Source organism: Cololabis saira, chromosome 4, assembly GCF_033807715.1.
Source record: "Cololabis saira isolate AMF1-May2022 chromosome 4, fColSai1.1, whole genome shotgun sequence".
Classification (NCBI taxonomy): domain Eukaryota; kingdom Metazoa; phylum Chordata; class Actinopteri; order Beloniformes; family Belonidae; genus Cololabis; species Cololabis saira.
This window is the reverse complement of record NC_084590.1, coordinates 5,609,353-5,626,397: the sequence shown is the minus strand read 5'-3', so window position 1 is coordinate 5,626,397 and position 17,045 is coordinate 5,609,353. Positions and strand designations below refer to the sequence as shown.

At 44.5% G+C, this 17,045-nt stretch overlaps 6 non-coding genes across 6 annotated transcripts; all 6 read left to right on the top strand.

The window, feature by feature from the left end:
• The first annotated feature begins 2,464 nt into the window (after positions 1-2,464).
• LOC133442643 (5S ribosomal RNA) lies at positions 2,465-2,583 on the top strand. The gene has a single exon (XR_009782585.1). It is a non-coding gene; the product is annotated as a 5S ribosomal RNA (ribosomal RNA).
• A 3,188-nt stretch (positions 2,584-5,771) lies between these two features.
• LOC133442620 (5S ribosomal RNA) lies at positions 5,772-5,890 on the top strand. Its single transcript, XR_009782565.1, has one exon. It is a non-coding gene; the product is annotated as a 5S ribosomal RNA (ribosomal RNA).
• A 2,759-nt stretch (positions 5,891-8,649) lies between these two features.
• LOC133442748 (5S ribosomal RNA) lies at positions 8,650-8,768 on the top strand. The gene has a single exon (XR_009782668.1). It is a non-coding gene; the product is annotated as a 5S ribosomal RNA (ribosomal RNA).
• A 1,379-nt stretch (positions 8,769-10,147) lies between these two features.
• LOC133442737 (5S ribosomal RNA) lies at positions 10,148-10,266 on the top strand. Its single transcript, XR_009782657.1, has one exon. It is a non-coding gene; the product is annotated as a 5S ribosomal RNA (ribosomal RNA).
• A 2,710-nt stretch (positions 10,267-12,976) lies between these two features.
• Positions 12,977-13,095, top strand: LOC133442735 (5S ribosomal RNA). Its single transcript, XR_009782655.1, has one exon. It is a non-coding gene; the product is annotated as a 5S ribosomal RNA (ribosomal RNA).
• Positions 13,096-16,651: 3,556 nt separating this feature from the next.
• LOC133442723 (5S ribosomal RNA) lies at positions 16,652-16,770 on the top strand. Its single transcript, XR_009782644.1, has one exon. It is a non-coding gene; the product is annotated as a 5S ribosomal RNA (ribosomal RNA).
• Positions 16,771-17,045: the final 275 nt, after the last annotated feature.

Genomic DNA, 17,045 nt, shown 5'->3' with positions numbered 1-17,045 from the left:
CTCCCTTTGCATCCTTGTTCTCCCTCTGCCTCCTTGTTCTCCCTCTGCCTCCTTGTTCTCCCTCTGCCTCCTTGTTCTCCCTCTGCCTCCTTGTTCTCCCTCTGCATCCTTGTTCTCCCTCTGCCTCCTTGTTCTCCCTCTGCATCCTTGTTCTCCTTCTGTACGACTCCTTGTTCTCCCTCTGCCTCCTTGTTCTCCCTCTGCCTCCTTGTCATCTTCTTCTGTACCGTGTTTGTCTCTGTGTCCATCCACAAAGACTCTCTCCATCCTCTTCCAGAGCTCCTTCACGTAACTAGGGCTCATTGTTATGGAAAGACTGATCCTCCTGGAAGAAGAGAAGATACGCAGAAATGAATGTACTCTGTAATGCAGTCAGTCATGGATTTGATGTTGTATCATGAAGCTGGTCCCAATCTAACACAGTCTCACAGTCTAGCGACTAAAGAAAAGTTTCACCTTCATGCTGCACTGCTTTCTTACTTGCTGCTGTTGTTGTAGCCGATTTAGAGTTGTGCTGTGTGTGTGTGTATGTGTGCGTGTGGGTGGAGGTTGTCATTGCATCACCTGCGCACCAGTGGGCATAGGAGGTAATTGTCAATCAGAGGTTAGGTAAGGGAGACACAGGTGATCAGGTGCAGGGGAATTAGGAGCTGGGAAGCCACATAGTTCTTCAACCGTGCATGGAGTGTGTGTGTCCGCATGGTTTGTTCTGTCGCCAGTAGCCTAATGTGTCTGATAATACACAAGCTCGTTTTTTAACCTCTCATTCAGCACCCGGGTATTGTAGGTGGTGTTTTTTGAAGCTTTGCACATGTAAAATAAAGTGTTGAACGCAGCTCCCTGTCGGACCACTTTTTTTGGAACCAGCATGAGTTGGAAATGTCTTCAAATTCCCTCACATGGCATTTTTTGTTGTTAGATTGCCATTACAATTATAATATTTTCATGGTCCTGTGGCAAAATAATGTCACTACTTCTGCTGTGCTTTTAAACAGCTGTGTGTGTCTGGTTTTCTGGTGTTGTTTATAATAACAAGAAAAGAAATACATCTTCACTCTAATGTGTGCTATTAGGGTTAGGGTTAGGGTTAGGGTTAGGGTTAGCAGCCAACGATAGTCCAGTCAGTGATCCAGTCAGATTTCACAGTTTCAAGCTTCCTCCTTCAGACCGGGATGCAATGAAGACGGCAGACATCTGAGAGGACAAGGGCAGATCTTGTAACAGAGTCAGACAGTATGCATCATCTTTTGCACTCAGTAGAATTACATGCAGCTCAACAAGCAGGATGCTAGTTATTGCATATTGGGCTGGCAGTGTGAACACAGCTATAGAGACCAATGCATGTGTTAAATCAATATCACTGAAAGCAATTGGAACTCATTCGTACAAGAAGAAAAGCTGGCGTTTGGTTTTTTTGGTCATGACAAAACTTTAAATACAGTGTCATCCACGACAACTTCTGTGTGCTAAAATGTAACGATTAGATAGCAAGATTATGTGTTATTGGATTGGTATTAGAGTCTTAAAATCAGTGGGAATAACTAATAAGAATGCTTGGTAAAATGTTTCATCTTGAGCTGGAAGACATCTTCAAATCAACTCAATGCATAATGTGTTGTTTTTGATAATACAGGAGCTTGTTTTTTAACCTCTCATTCAGCACCCGGGTATTGTAGGTGTTGTTTTTTCAAGCTTTGCACATGTAAAATAAAGTGTTGAACGCAGCTCCCTGTCGGACCACTTTTTTTGGAACCAGCATGAGTTGGAAATGTCTTCAAATTCCCTCACATGGCATATTTTGTTGTTAGATTGCCATTACAGTTATAATATTTTCATGGTCCTGTGGCAAAATAATGTCACTACTTCTGCTGTGCTTTTAAACAGCTTTGTGTGTCTGGTTTTCTGGTGTTGTTTATAATAACAAGAAAAGAAGCTATTAGGGTTAGGGTTAGGGTTAGGGTTAGCAGCCAACGACAGTCCAGTCAGTGATCCAGTCAGATTTCACAGTTTCAAGCTTCCTTCTTCAGACCGGGATACAATGAAGACGGCGGACATCTGAGAGCACAAGGGCAGATCTTGTAACTGTTTCAGACAGTATGCATCATCTTTTGCATTCAGTAGAATTACATGCAGCTCAACAAGCAGGATGCTAGTTATTTATATTATACTTATAGGCTCTGCAAAGCGATTTAGTCTTTTTCCTATTCACCCATTCACAGCCTCTTATTTTAGACACTCACAATGTGACAACAACCCCCCGGTGAACATGTGGGAGTGAAGTGTCTCATAAACACCGACACACGGCAGCTGCAGAGTTTCAGCTCCGCTACAATCCACCAGCTCCACTTGTGAATGAGCTCCACTGACTCTTGAACACACCGGTTTTACTCTCCGCCTCAGACATCGGGGATGTGGTTGCCGAGAAGTGAACACTATATAAGAGCTATTTCAGGGTTCAGCTTTCGCTTACGGCCATACCAGCCTGAATACGCCCGATCTCGTCTGATCTCGGAAGCTAAGCAGGGTCGGGCCGGGTTAGTACTTGGATGGGAGACCGCCTGGGAGTACCCGGTGCTGTAAGCTTTTTCAACCAGCAGAGAGTGTTCTTGCTCCCTCTACTCACACATTTTTATACCTGCTTTGTTTGTTTGTTTGTTTGTTTGTTTGTTTGTTTGTTTGTTTATTTGTTTATTTGTTTATTGGATGGTCCAATAAAAAAAGTGAATTTCCCCATTAAGGTAGAAATAAAGGACAGTTTAATCTAATCTAAGAAAGAGGTGAGAGTGGGTGGGGGGCGTAAAGTCAAACAGATTCAGGTTGACAGATATGTGACATGAGGAGGAAATGTAATAATCTCCAGTAAACCAAAAGAGGTGAACAGTTCAATCAAGCTGATGCAGGATGAACAAGCCACACCATAAACTTGATCACAAATACCAGCAGGCGTATCAGATTCCTGATGTGGGGAGATGAGGGAGAAGCTGCCGTCCGTCCGTCCAGTCTGACTCTGTACGTACGTGGTTTATCAAGACAACACATCCCTCACGCTCTGATGTTTGAGCTCCTGGACCTCCTTCTGTTTGCATCCTTGTTCTCCCTCTGCCTCCTTGTTCTCCCTCTGCATCCTTGTTCTCCCTCTGCCTCCTTGTTCTCCCTCTGCCTCCTTGTTCTCCCTCTGCATCCTTGTTCTCCCTCTGCCTCCTTGTTCTCCCTCTGCCTCCTTGTTCTCCCTCTGCCTCCTTGTTCTCCCTCTACCTCCTTGTTCTCCCTCTGCCTCCTTGTTCTCCCTCTGCATCCTTGTTCTCCCTCTGCCTCCTTGTTCTCCCTCTGCCTCCTTGTTCTCCCTCTGCCTCCTTGTTCTCCCTCTGCCTCCTTGTTCTCCCTCTGCATCCTTGTTCTCCCTCTGCCTCCTTGTTCTCCCTCTGCATCCTTGTTCTCCTTCTGTACGACTCCTTGTTCTCCCTCTGCCTCCTTGTTCTCCCTCTGCCTCCTTGTCATCTTCTTCTGTACCGTGTTTGTCTCTGTGTCCATCCACAAAGACTCTCTCCATCCTCTTCCAGAGCTCCTTCACGTAACTAGGGCTCATTGTTATGGAAAGACTGATCCTCCTGGAAGAAGAGAAGATACGCAGAAATGAATGTACTCTGTAATGCAGTCAGTCATGGATTTGATGTTGTATCATGAAGCTGGTCCCAATCTAACACAGTCTCACAGTCTAGCGACTAAAGAAAAGTTTCACCTTCATGCTGCAATGCTTTCTTACTTGCTGCTGTTGTTGTAGCCGATTTAGAGTTGTGCTGTGTGTGTGTGTATGTGTGCGTGTGGGTGGAGGTTGTCATTGCATCACCTGCACACCAGTGGGCATAGAAGGTAATTGTCAATCAGAGGTTAGGTAAGGGAGACACAGGTGATCAGGTGCAGGGGAATTAGGAGCTGGGAAGCCACATAGTTCTTCAACCGTGCATGGAGTGTGTGTGTCCGCATGGTTTGTTCTGTCGCCAGTAGCCTAATGTGTCTGATAATACACAAGCTCGTTTTTTAACCTCTCATTCAGCACCCGGGTATTGTAGGTGGTGTTTTTTGAAGCTTTGCACATGTAAAATAAAGTGTTGAACGCAGCTCCCTGTCGGACCACTTTTTTTGGAACCAGCATGAGTTGGAAATGTCTTCAAATTCCCTCACATGGCATTTTTTGTTGTTAGATTGCCATTACAATTATAATATTTTCATGGTCCTGTGGCAAAATAATGTCACTACTTCTGCTGTGCTTTTAAACAGCTGTGTGTGTCTGGTTTTCTGGTGTTGTTTATAATAACAAGAAAAGAAATACATCTTCACTCTAATGTGTGCTATTAGGGTTAGGGTTAGGGTTAGGGTTAGGGTTAGGGTTAGCAGCCAACGATAGTCCAGTCAGTGATCCAGTCAGATTTCACAGTTTCAAGCTTCCTCCTTCAGACCGGGATGCAATGAAGACGGCAGACATCTGAGAGGACAAGGGCAGATCTTGTAACAGAGTCAGACAGTATGCATCATCTTTTGCACTCAGTAGAATTACATGCAGCTCAACAAGCAGGATGCTAGTTATTGCATATTGGGCTGGCAGTGTGAACACAGCTATAGAGACCAATGCATGTGTTAAATCAATATCACTGAAAGCAATTGGAACTCATTCGTACAAGAAGAAAAGCTGGCGTTTGGTTTTTTTGGTCATGACAAAACTTTAAATACAGTGTCATCCACGACAACTTCTGTGTGCTAAAATGTAACGATTAGATAGCAAGATTATGTGTTATTGGATTGCTATTAGAGTCTTAAAATCAGTGGGAATAACTAATAAGAATGCTTGGTAAAATGTTTCATCTTGAGCTGGAAGACATCTTCAAATCAACTCAATGCATAATGTGTTGTTTTTGATAATACACGAGCTTGTTTTTTAACCTCTCATTCAGCACCCGGGTATTGTAGGTGTTGTTTTTTGAAGCTTTGCACATGTAAAATAAAGTGTTGAACGCAGCTCCCTGTCGGACCACTTTTTTTGGAACCAGCATGAGTTGGAAATGTCTTCAAATTCCCTCACATGGCATATTTTGTTGTTAGATTGCCATTACAGTTATAATATTTTCATGGTCCTGTGGCAAAATAATGTCACTACTTCTGCTGTGCTTTTAAACAGCTGTGTGTGTCTGGTTTTCTGGTGTTGTTTAAAATAACAAGAAAAGAAGCTATTAGGTTTAGGGTTAGGGTTAGGGTTAGGGTTAGGTTTAGGGTTAGCAGCCAACGACAGTCCAGTCAGTGATCCAGTCAGATTTCACAGTTTCAAGCTTCCTTCTTCAGACCGGGATACAATGAAGACGGCAGACATCTGAGAGCACAAGGGCAGATCTTGTAACAGAGTCAGACAGTATGCATCATCTTTTGCATTCAGTAGAATTACATGCAGCTCAACAAGCAGGATGCTAGTTATTTATATTATACTTATAGGCTCTGCAAAGCGATTTAGTCTTTTTCCTATTCACCCATTCACAGCCCCTTATTTTAGACACTCACAATGTGACAACAACCCCCCGATGAACATGTGGGAGTGAAGTGTCTCATAAACACCGACACACGGCAGCTGCAGAGTTTCAGCTCCGCTACAATCCACCAGCTCCACTTGTGAATGAGCTCCACTGACTCTTGAACACACTGGTTTTACTCTCCGTCTCAGACATCGGGGATGTGGTTGCCGAGAAGTGAACACTATATAAGAGCTATTTCAGAGTTCAGCTTTCGCTTACGGCCATACCAGCCTGAATACGCCCGATCTCGTCTGATCTCGGAAGCTAAGCAGGGTCGGGCCGGGTTAGTACTTGGATGGGAGACCGCCTGGGAATACCCGGTGCTGTAAGCTTTTTCAACCAGCAGAGAGTGCTCTTGCTCCCTCTACTCACATATGTTTATACCTGCTTTGTTTGTTTGTTGGTTTGTTTGTTTGTTTGTTTGTTTGTTTGTTTGTTTGTTTGTTTGTTTGTTTGTTTGTTTGTTTGTTTGTTTGTTTGTTTGTTTATTGGATGGATCCAATAAAAAAAGTGAATTTCCCCATTAAGGTAGAAATAAAGGACAGTTTAATCTAATCTAAGAAAGAGGTGAGAGTGGGTGGAGGGCGTAAAGTCAAACAGATTCAGGTTGACAGATATGTGACATGAGGAGGAAATGTAATAATGTCCAGTAAACCAAAAGAGGCCAACAGTTCAATCAAGCTGATGCAGGATGAACAAGCGACACCATAAACTTGATCACAAATACCAGCACGCGTATTAGATTCCTGATGTGGGGAGATGAGGGAGAAGCTGCCGTCTGTCCAGTATGACTCTGTACGTACGTGGTTTATCAAGACAACACATCCCTCACGCTCTGATTGTTTGAGCTCCTGGACCTCCTTCTGTTTGCATCCTTGTTCTCCCTCTGCCTCCTTGTCATCTTCTTCTGTACCGTGTTTGTCTCTGTGTCCATCCACAAAGACTCTCTCCATCCTCTTCCAGAGCTCCTTCACGTAACTAGGGCTCATTGTTATGGAAAGACTGATCCTCCTGGAAGAAGAGAAGATACGCAGAAATGAATGTACTCTGTAATGCAGTCAGTCATGGATTTGATGTTGTATCATGAAGCTGGTCCCAATCTAACACAGTCTCACAGTCTAGCGACTAAAGAAAAGTTTCACCTTCATGCTGCACTGCTTTCTTACTTGCTGCTGTTGTTGTAGCCGATTTAGAGTTGTGCTGTGTGTGTGTGTATGTGTGCGTGTGGGTGGAGGTTGTCATTGCATCACCTGCACACCAGTGGGCATAGGAGGTAATTGTCAATCAGAGGTTAGGTAAGGGAGACACAGGTGATCAGGTGCAGGGGAATTAGGAGCTGGGAAGCCACATAGTTCTTCAACCGTGCATGGAGTGTGTGTGTCCGCATGGTTTGTTCTTTCACCAGTAGCCTAATGTGTCTGATGATACACAAGCTCGTTTTTTAACCTCTCATTCAGCACCCGGGTATTGTAGGTGTTGTTTTTTGAAGCTTTGCACATGTAAAATAAAGTGTTGAACGCAGCTCCCTGTCGGACCACTTTTTTTGGAACCAGCATGAGTTGGAAATGTCTTCAAATTCCCTCACATGGCATTTTTTGTTGTTAGATTGCCATTACAGTTATAATATTTTCATGGTCCTGTGGCAAAATAATTTCACTACTTCTGCTGTGCTTTTAAACAGCTGTGTGTGTCTGGTTTTCTGGTGTTTGTAATAACAAGAAAAGAAATACATCTTCACTCTAATGTGTGCTATTAGGGTTAGGGTTAGGGTTAGGGTTAGGGTTAGGGTTAGCAGCCAACGACAGTCCAGTCAGTGATCCAGTCAGATTTCCCGTTCTGCCCCTCTCATCCTGTTAAATGCCCCACTGACGCACTCTTCCCTGGGCCGTTCCTCCTTCCAGGTTGCTGCTGCCGACAGCTGGAATCAACTCCAAAAATCCTTACAGTTACAAACTCTTACCTCTGTCAACTCCTTCAAACATGTCATAACTAAATCCATACCTGCAGTTGTCCCAGCTAAAGCTCTCTCTGATCCTGTCACCTCACTAACCTCACTAACACCGTCTGTTACTGCTGTTGTTTTGTTACTGTTTCATTTATGGTTGTATAGTATCACTGTTTTTACTTTTAGTGTCTCTGTCCTTACTTAACTTGTTGTGTGTCACTGTAGGTCAAACTAACTGTCATTCTGTGGTGTGTCACTGCATTATGTCTTTATTCCTTTTTCTTTTGTGTCACTGTTGTTGTATGTGCTTTTATTGTCTATATTTTAATGTTACTCCCCCTCTCCCTTCCCCTTAGGAGGTCTTTCACCTCCTACCAGGCCATTGCCTTAAATAAGAATGTATTCTTAGCAATTCTTGCCTGGTAAAATAAAGGTTTACTACTACTACTACTACTCACTCTAATGTGTGCTATTACGTGTGCTTGCTCTTCCACTATTCTTCGTGGAAGAGCAAGCACTTGAAGCATTTGAACGCTACGCGTCTGAAGCTGGAGCTGATTTGCTGCAAACGAGGATGAATGTGCACATGTTCCCAAACGTAGCAACAGCGCCCTCTGCTGGTTCATGGCGGTATGGTCGTAAGCGGCAGCTGCGGCTTCACAACTGTCTTCTACAGTAGAGCCTCCAGGAATAAGGTGGATACGCGCACTTACCGAGTGTACTGTCACGTTTGTGTTTTTTTCATCATAACTGAACAACACAAACATCCGTATGCTGTCCTTTGACGACCGAGTTACTCCTTAAAATAAATGGATGGCGCTCCTATAGTTTATTTCTTTAGTTCAGCTACTTATAGGCTCTGCAAAGCGATTTAGCCTTTTTCCTATTCACCCGTTCACAGCCTCTTATTTTAGACACTCACAATGTGACAACAACCCCCCGGTGAACATGTGGGAGTGAAGTGTCTCATAAACACCGACACACGGCAGCTGCAGAGTTTCAGCTCCGCTACAATCCACCAGCTCCACTTGTGAATGAGATCCACTGACTCTTGAACACACCGGTTTTACTCTCCGTCTCAGACATCGGGGATGTGGTTGCCGAGAAGTGAACACTATATAAGAGCTATTTCAGGGTTCAGCTTTCGCTTACGGCCATACCAGCCTGAATACGCCCGATCTCGTCTGATCTCGGAAGCTAAGCAGGGTCGGGCCGGGTTAGTACTTGGATGGGAGACCGCCTGGGAATACCCGGTGCTGTAAGCTTTTTCAACCAGCAGAGAGTGCTCTTGCTCCCTCTACTCACACATTTTTATACCTGCTTTGTTTGTTTGTTTGTTTGTTTGTTTGTTTGTTTGTTTGTTTGTTTGTTTATTGGATGGATCCAATAAAAAAAGTGAATTTCCCCATTAGGGTAGAAATAAAGGACAGTTTAATCTAATCTAAGAAAGAGGTGAGAGTGGGTGGAGGGCGTAAAGTCAAACAGATTCAGGTTGACAGATATGTGACATGAGGAGGAAATGTAATAATCTCCAGTAAACCAAAAGAGGCCAACAGTTCAATCAAGCTGATGCAGGATGAACAAGCGACACCATAAACTTGATCACAAATACCAGCACGCGTATTAGATTCCTGATGTGGGGAGATGAGGGAGAAGCTGCCGTCCGTCCAGTATGACTCTGTACGTACGTGGTTTATCAAGACAACACATCCCTCACGCTCTGATGTTTGAGCTCCTGGACCTCCTTCTGTACGCATCCTTGTTCTCCCTCTGCCTCCTTGTCATCTTCTTCTGTACCGTGTTTGTCTCTGTGTCCATCCACAAAGACTCTCTCCATCCTCTTCCAGAGCTCCTTCACGTAACTAGGGCTCATTGTTATGGAAAGACTGATCCTCCTGGAAGAAGAGAAGATACGCAGAAATGAATGTACTCTGTAATGCAGTCAGTCATGGATTTGATGTTGTATCATGAAGCTGGTCCCAATCTAACACAGTCTCACAGTCTAGCGACTAAAGAAAAGTTTCACCTAACCCTAACCCTAACCCTAACCCTAACCCTAACCCTGCAAACGAGGATGAATGTGCACATGTTCCCAAACGTAGCAACAGCGCCCTCTGCTGGTTCATGGCGGTATGGTCGTAAGCGGCAGCTGCGGCTTCACAACTGTCTTCTACAGTAGAGCCTCCAGGAATAAGGTGGATACGCGCACTTACCGAGTGTACTGTCACGTTTGTGTTTTTTTCATCATAACTGAACAACACAAACATCCGTATGCTGTCCTTTGACGACCGAGTTACTCCTTAAAATAAATGGATGGCGCTCCTATAGTTTATTTCTTTAGTTCAGCTACTTATAGGCTCTGCAAAGCGATTTAGCCTTTTTCCTATTCACCCGTTCACAGCCTCTTATTTTAGACACTCACAATGTGACAACAACCCCCCGGTGAACATGTGGGAGTGAAGTGTCTCATAAACACCGACACACGGCAGCTGCAGAGTTTCAGCTCCGCTACAATCCACCAGCTCCACTTGTGAATGATCCACTGACTCTTGAACACACCGGTTTTACTCTCCGTCTCAGACATCGGGGATGTGGTTGCCGAGAAGTGAACACTATATAAGAGCTATTTCAGGGTTCAGCTTTCGCTTACGGCCATACCAGCCTGAATACGCCCGATCTCGTCTGATCTCGGAAGCTAAGCAGGGTCGGGCCGGGTTAGTACTTGGATGGGAGACCGCCTGGGAATACCCGGTGCTGTAAGCTTTTTCAACCAGCAGAGAGTGCTCTTGCTCCCTCTACTCACACATTTTTATACCTGCTTTGTTTGTTTGTTTGTTTGTTTGTTTGTTTGTTTGTTTGTTTGTTTGTTTATTGGATGGATCCAATAAAAAAAGTGAATTTCCCCATTAGGGTAGAAATAAAGGACAGTTTAATCTAATCTAAGAAAGAGGTGAGAGTGGGTGGAGGGCGTAAAGTCAAACAGATTCAGGTTGACAGATATGTGACATGAGGAGGAAATGTAATAATCTCCAGTAAACCAAAAGAGGCCAACAGTTCAATCAAGCTGATGCAGGATGAACAAGCGACACCATAAACTTGATCACAAATACCAGCACGCGTATTAGATTCCTGATGTGGGGAGATGAGGGAGAAGCTGCCGTCCGTCCAGTATGACTCTGTACGTACGTGGTTTATCAAGACAACACATCCCTCACGCTCTGATGTTTGAGCTCCTGGACCTCCTTCTGTACGCATCCTTGTTCTCCCTCTGCCTCCTTGTCATCTTCTTCTGTACCGTGTTTGTCTCTGTGTCCATCCACAAAGACTCTCTCCATCCTCTTCCAGAGCTCCTTCACGTAACTAGGGCTCATTGTTATGGAAAGACTGATCCTCCTGGAAGAAGAGAAGATACGCAGAAATGAATGTACTCTGTAATGCAGTCAGTCATGGATTTGATGTTGTATCATGAAGCTGGTCCCAATCTAACACAGTCTCACAGTCTAGCGACTAAAGAAAAGTTTCACCTTCATGCTGCACTGCTTTCTTACTTGCTGCTGTTGTTGTAGCCGATTTAGAGTTGTGCTGTGTGTGTGTGTATGTGTGCATGTGGGTGGAGGTTGTCATTGCATCACCTGCGCACCAGTGGGCATAGGAGGTAATTGTCAATCAGAGGTTAGGTAAGGGAGACACAGGTGATCAGGTGCAGGGGAATTAGGAGCTGGGAAGCCACATAGTTCTTCAACCGTGCATGGAGTGTGTGTGTCCGCATGGTTTGTTCTTTCACCAGTAGCCTAATGTGTCTGATGATACACAAGCTCGTTTTTTAACCTCTCATTCAGCACCCGGGTATTGTAGGTGTTGTTTTTTGAAGCTTTGCACATGTAAAATAAAGTGTTGAACGCAGCTCCCTGTCGGACCACTTTTTTTGGAACCAGCATGAGTTGGAAATGTCTTCAAATTCCCTCACATGGCATTTTTTGTTGTTAGATTGCCATTACAGTTATAATATTTTCATGGTCCTGTGGCAAAATAATTTCACTACTTCTGCTGTGCTTTTAAACAGCTGTGTGTGTCTGGTTTTCTGGTGTTTGTAATAACAAGAAAAGAAATACATCTTCACTCTAATGTGTGCTATTAGGGTTAGGGTTAGGGTTAGGGTTAGGGTTAGGGTTAGCAGCCAACGACAGTCCAGTCAGTGATCCAGTCAGATTTCCCGTTCTGCCCCTCTCATCCTGTTAAATGCCCCACTGACGCACTCTTCCCTGGGCCGTTCCTCCTTCCAGGTTGCTGCTGCCGACAGCTGGAATCAACTCCAAAAATCCTTACAGTTACAAACTCTTACCTCTGTCAACTCCTTCAAACACGTCATAACTAAATCCATACCTGCAGCTGTCCCAGCTAAAGCTCTCTCTGATCCTGTCACCTCACTAACCTCACTAACACCGTCTGTTACTGCTGTTGTTTTGTTACTGTTTCATTTATGGTTGTATAGTATCACTGTTTTTACTTTTAGTGTCTCTGTCCTTACTTAACTTGTTGTGTGTCACTGTAGGTCAAACTAACTGTCATTCTGTGGTGTGTCACTGCATTATGTCTTTATTCCTTTTTCTTTTGTGTCACTGTTGTTGTATGTGCTTTTATTGTCTATATTTTAATGTTACTCCCCCTCTCCCTTCCCCTTAGGAGGTCTTTCACCTCCTACCAGGCCATTGCCTTAAATAAGAATGTATTCTTAGCAATTCTTGCCTGGTAAAATAAAGGTTTACTACTACTACTACTACTCACTCTAATGTGTGCTATTACGTGTGCTTGCTCTTCCACTATTCTTCGTGGAAGAGCAAGCACTTGAAGCATTTGAACGCTACGCGTCTGAAGCTGGAGCTGATTTGCTGCAAACGAGGATGAATGTGCACATGTTCCCAAACGTAGCAACAGCGCCCTCTGCTGGTTCATGGCGGTATGGTCGTAAGCGGCAGCTGCGGCTTCACAACTGTCTTCTACAGTAGAGCCTCCAGGAATAAGGTGGATACGCGCACTTACCGAGTGTACTGTCACGTTTGTGTTTTTTTCATCATAACTGAACAACACAAACATCCGTATGCTGTCCTTTGACGACCGAGTTACTCCTTAAAATAAATGGATGGCGCTCCTATAGTTTATTTCTTTAGTTCAGCTACTTATAGGCTCTGCAAAGCGATTTAGCCTTTTTCCTATTCACCCGTTCACAGCCTCTTATTTTAGACACTCACAATGTGACAACAACCCCCCGGTGAACATGTGGGAGTGAAGTGTCTCATAAACACCGACACACGGCAGCTGCAGAGTTTCAGCTCCGCTACAATCCACCAGCTCCACTTGTGAATGAGATCCACTGACTCTTGAACACACCGGTTTTACTCTCCGTCTCAGACATCGGGGATGTGGTTGCCGAGAAGTGAACACTATATAAGAGCTATTTCAGGGTTCAGCTTTCGCTTACGGCCATACCAGCCTGAATACGCCCGATCTCGTCTGATCTCGGAAGCTAAGCAGGGTCGGGCCGGGTTAGTACTTGGATGGGAGACCGCCTGGGAATACCCGGTGCTGTAAGCTTTTTCAACCAGCAGAGAGTGCTCTTGCTCCCTCTACTCACACATTTTTATACCTGCTTTGTTTGTTTGTTTGTTTGTTTGTTTGTTTGTTTGTTTGTTTGTTTGTTTGTTTATTGGATGGATCCAATAAAAAAAGTGAATTTCCCCATTAGGGTAGAAATAAAGGACAGTTTAATCTAATCTAAGAAAGAGGTGAGAGTGGGTGGAGGGCGTAAAGTCAAACAGATTCAGGTTGACAGATATGTGACATGAGGAGGAAATGTAATAATCTCCAGTAAACCAAAAGAGGCCAACAGTTCAATCAAGCTGATGCAGGATGAACAAGCGACACCATAAACTTGATCACAAATACCAGCACGCGTATTAGATTCCTGATGTGGGGAGATGAGGGAGAAGCTGCCGTCCGTCCAGTATGACTCTGTACGTACGTGGTTTATCAAGACAACACATCCCTCACGCTCTGATGTTTGAGCTCCTGGACCTCCTTCTGTACGCATCCTTGTTTTCCCTCTGCCTCCTTGTCATCTTCTTCTGTACCGTGTTTGTCTCTGTGTCCATCCACAAAGACTCTCTCCATCCTCTTCCAGAGCTCCTTCACGTAACTAGGGCTCATTGTTATGGAAAGACTGATCCTCCTGGAAGAAGAGAAGATACGCAGAAATGAATGTACTCTGTAATGCAGTCAGTCATGGATTTGATGTTGTATCATGAAGCTGGTCCCAATCTAACACAGTCTCACAGTCTAGCGACTAAAGAAAAGTTTCACCTTCATGCTCCACTGCTTTCTTACTTGCTGTTGTTGTTGTAGCCGATTTAGAGTTGTGCTGTGTGTGTGTGTGTGGGTGGAGGTTGTCATTGCATCACCTGCACACCAGTGGGCATAGGAGCTAATTGTCAATCAGAGGTTAGGTAAGGGAGACACAGGTGATCAGGTGCAGGGGAATTAGGAGCTGGGAAGCCACATAGTTCTTCAACCGTGCATGGAGGGTGTGTGTCCGCATGGTTTGTTCTGTCGCCAGTAGCCTAATGTGTCTGATAATACACAAGCTTGTTTTTTAACCTCTCATTCAGCACCCGGGTATTGTAGGTGTTGTTTTTTGAAGCTTTGCACATGTAAAATAAAGTGTTGAACACAGCTCCCTGTCGGACCACCTTTTTTGGAACCAGCATGAGTTGGAAATGTCTTCAAATTCCCTCACATGGCATTTTTTGTTGTTAGATTGCCATTACAGTTAGAATATTTTCATGGTCCTGTGGCAAAATAATTTCACTACTTCTGCTGTGCTTTTAAACGGCTGTGTGTGTCTGGTTTTCTGTTGTTTATAATAACAAGAAAAGAAATACATCTTCACTCACAAGCAATACTGTGTGGCCGTCTTCATCGACCTGGCTAAGGCCTTTTACAACGTAGTACATAAACAGCTTTTGGTTCGCCTCAACTCCATCGGTGCTTCAAACAGCTCGTTAGCCTGGTTCGAGAACTATCTCACTGGACGCACTCAATTTGTGAAATCTGACCTTATTTCTTCACAACTCCTTTCTATCTTATCTTAAGTTGTGTTCCACAGGGCTCAATATTAGCCCCGGTCATATTCTCAATTTACATAAATGATATAGTTAAATCAGCTGCCAACTCATCTATTCACTTGTATGCCGACGACACAGTGCTCTATGCCACCGGTCCCTCCCATGCAATCGCCCTGGAAACACTCCAACAGAGCTTCCAAGCCGTACAGTCTGGTTTCTCTGCCCTCGGCCTATCCATAAACTCCAGCAAAACCAAGGTCATGTGGTTTGGTCGTAAGCACACTGTCCAAGATGGTACCATTCTGGCTGCTGACGACCATAAACTTGACCTGGTATCCTCTTATAAATATCTGGGAGTCTGGATAGATAGCAGCCTGTCATTCACTGAGCACTTGTCCTCTCTGCAGTCAAAAGTGAAGGCCAGGCTCAGCTTTCTTTACCGTAACCGCTCCTCGTTCACTGCCACTGCCAAACGCTCCTTGGTCCAGCTCACTGTGCTTCCACATTTTGATTACGGTGACGTCATATATAGATCTGCCTGCAAAGGAGCACTTGAACGGCTCAACGTTCTATACCACTCCGCCATTCGATTTGCCACCAACGCCCCATACAGGACCCATCACTGTGACCTCTACACCCTGGCAAACTGGCCCCCCCTGGAAACCAAGTGCAACATGCACTGGCTGATGCTGGTATTCAAAACCCTCCTAGGTCTTACTCCTCCCTACCTAACACAGCTTCTGCATCTGCGCCCTCCCCCTATACACAACACCCGTTCTGCCCCTCTCATCCTGTTAAATGCCCCACTGACGCACTCTTCCCTGGGCCGTTCCTCCTTCCAGGTTGCTGGCACCGACAGCTGGAATCAACTCCAAAAATCCTTACAGTTACAAACTCTTACCTCTGTCAACTCCTTCAAACACGTCATAACTAAATCCATACCTGCAGCTGTCCCAGCTAAAGCTCTCTCTGATCCTGTCACCTCACTAACCTCACTAACACCGTCTGTTACTGCTGTTGTTTTGTTACTGTTTCATTTATGGTTGTATAGTATCACTGTTTTTACTTTTAGTGTCTCTGTCCTTACTTAACTTGTTGTGTGTCACTGTAGGTCAAACTAACTGTCATTCTGTGGTGTGTCACTGCATTATGTCTTTATTCCTTTTTCTTTTGTGTCACTGTTGTTGTATGTGCTTTTATTGTCTATATTTTAATGTTACTCCCCCTCTCCCTTCCCCTTAGGAGGTCTTTCACCTCCTACCAGGCCATTGCCTTAAATAAGAATGTATTCTTAGCAATTCTTGCCTGGTAAAATAAAGGTTTACTACTACTACTACTACTCACTCTAATGTGTGCTATTACGTGTGCTTGCTCTTCCACTATTCTTCGTGGAAGAGCAAGCACTTGAAGCATTTGAACGCTACGCGTCTGAAGCTGGAGCTGATTTGCTGCAAACGAGGATGAATGTGCACATGTTCCCAAACGTAGCAACAGCGCCCTCTGCTGGTTCATGGCGGTATGGTCGTAAGCGGCAGCTGCGGCTTCACAACTGTCTTCTACAGTAGAGCCTCCAGGAATAAGGTGGATACGCGCACTTACCGAGTGTACTGTCACGTTTGTGTTTTTTTCATCATAACTGAACAACACAAACATCCGTATGCTGTCCTTTGACGACCGAGTTACTCCTTAAAATAAATGGATGGCGCTCCTATAGTTTATTTCTTTAGTTCAGCTACTTATAGGCTCTGCAAAGCGATTTAGCCTTTTTCCTATTCACCCGTTCACAGCCTCTTATTTTAGACACTCACAATGTGACAACAACCCCCCGGTGAACATGTGGGAGTGAAGTGTCTCATAAACACCGACACACGGCAGCTGCAGAGTTTCAGCTCCGCTACAATCCACCAGCTCCACTTGTGAATGATCCACTGACTCTGGAACATACCGGTTTTACTCTCCGTCTCAGACATCGGGGATGTGGTTGCCAAGAAGTGAACACTATATAAGAGCTATTTCAGGGTTCAGCTTTCGCTTACGGCCATACCAGCCTGAATACGCCCGATCTCGTCTGATCTCGGAAGCTAAGCAGGGTCGGGCCGGGTTAGTACTTGGATGGGAGACCGCCTGGGAATACCCGGTGCTGTAAGCTTTTTCAACCAGCAGAGAGTGCTCTTGCTCCCTCTACTCACACATTTTTATACCTGCTTTGCTTGTTTATTTGTTTGTCTGTTTGTTGGATGGATCCAATAAAAAAAGTGAATTTCCCCATTAGGATAGAAATAAAGGACAGTTTAATCTAATCTAAGAAAGAGGTGAGAGTGGGTGGAGGGAACTGTTTGAAAAGTTGTGCTAAAAAAATAAATCAGACGTTACTCAACAGTTACTCAGTACTTGAGTAGTTTTTTCACAAAGTACTTTTTTACT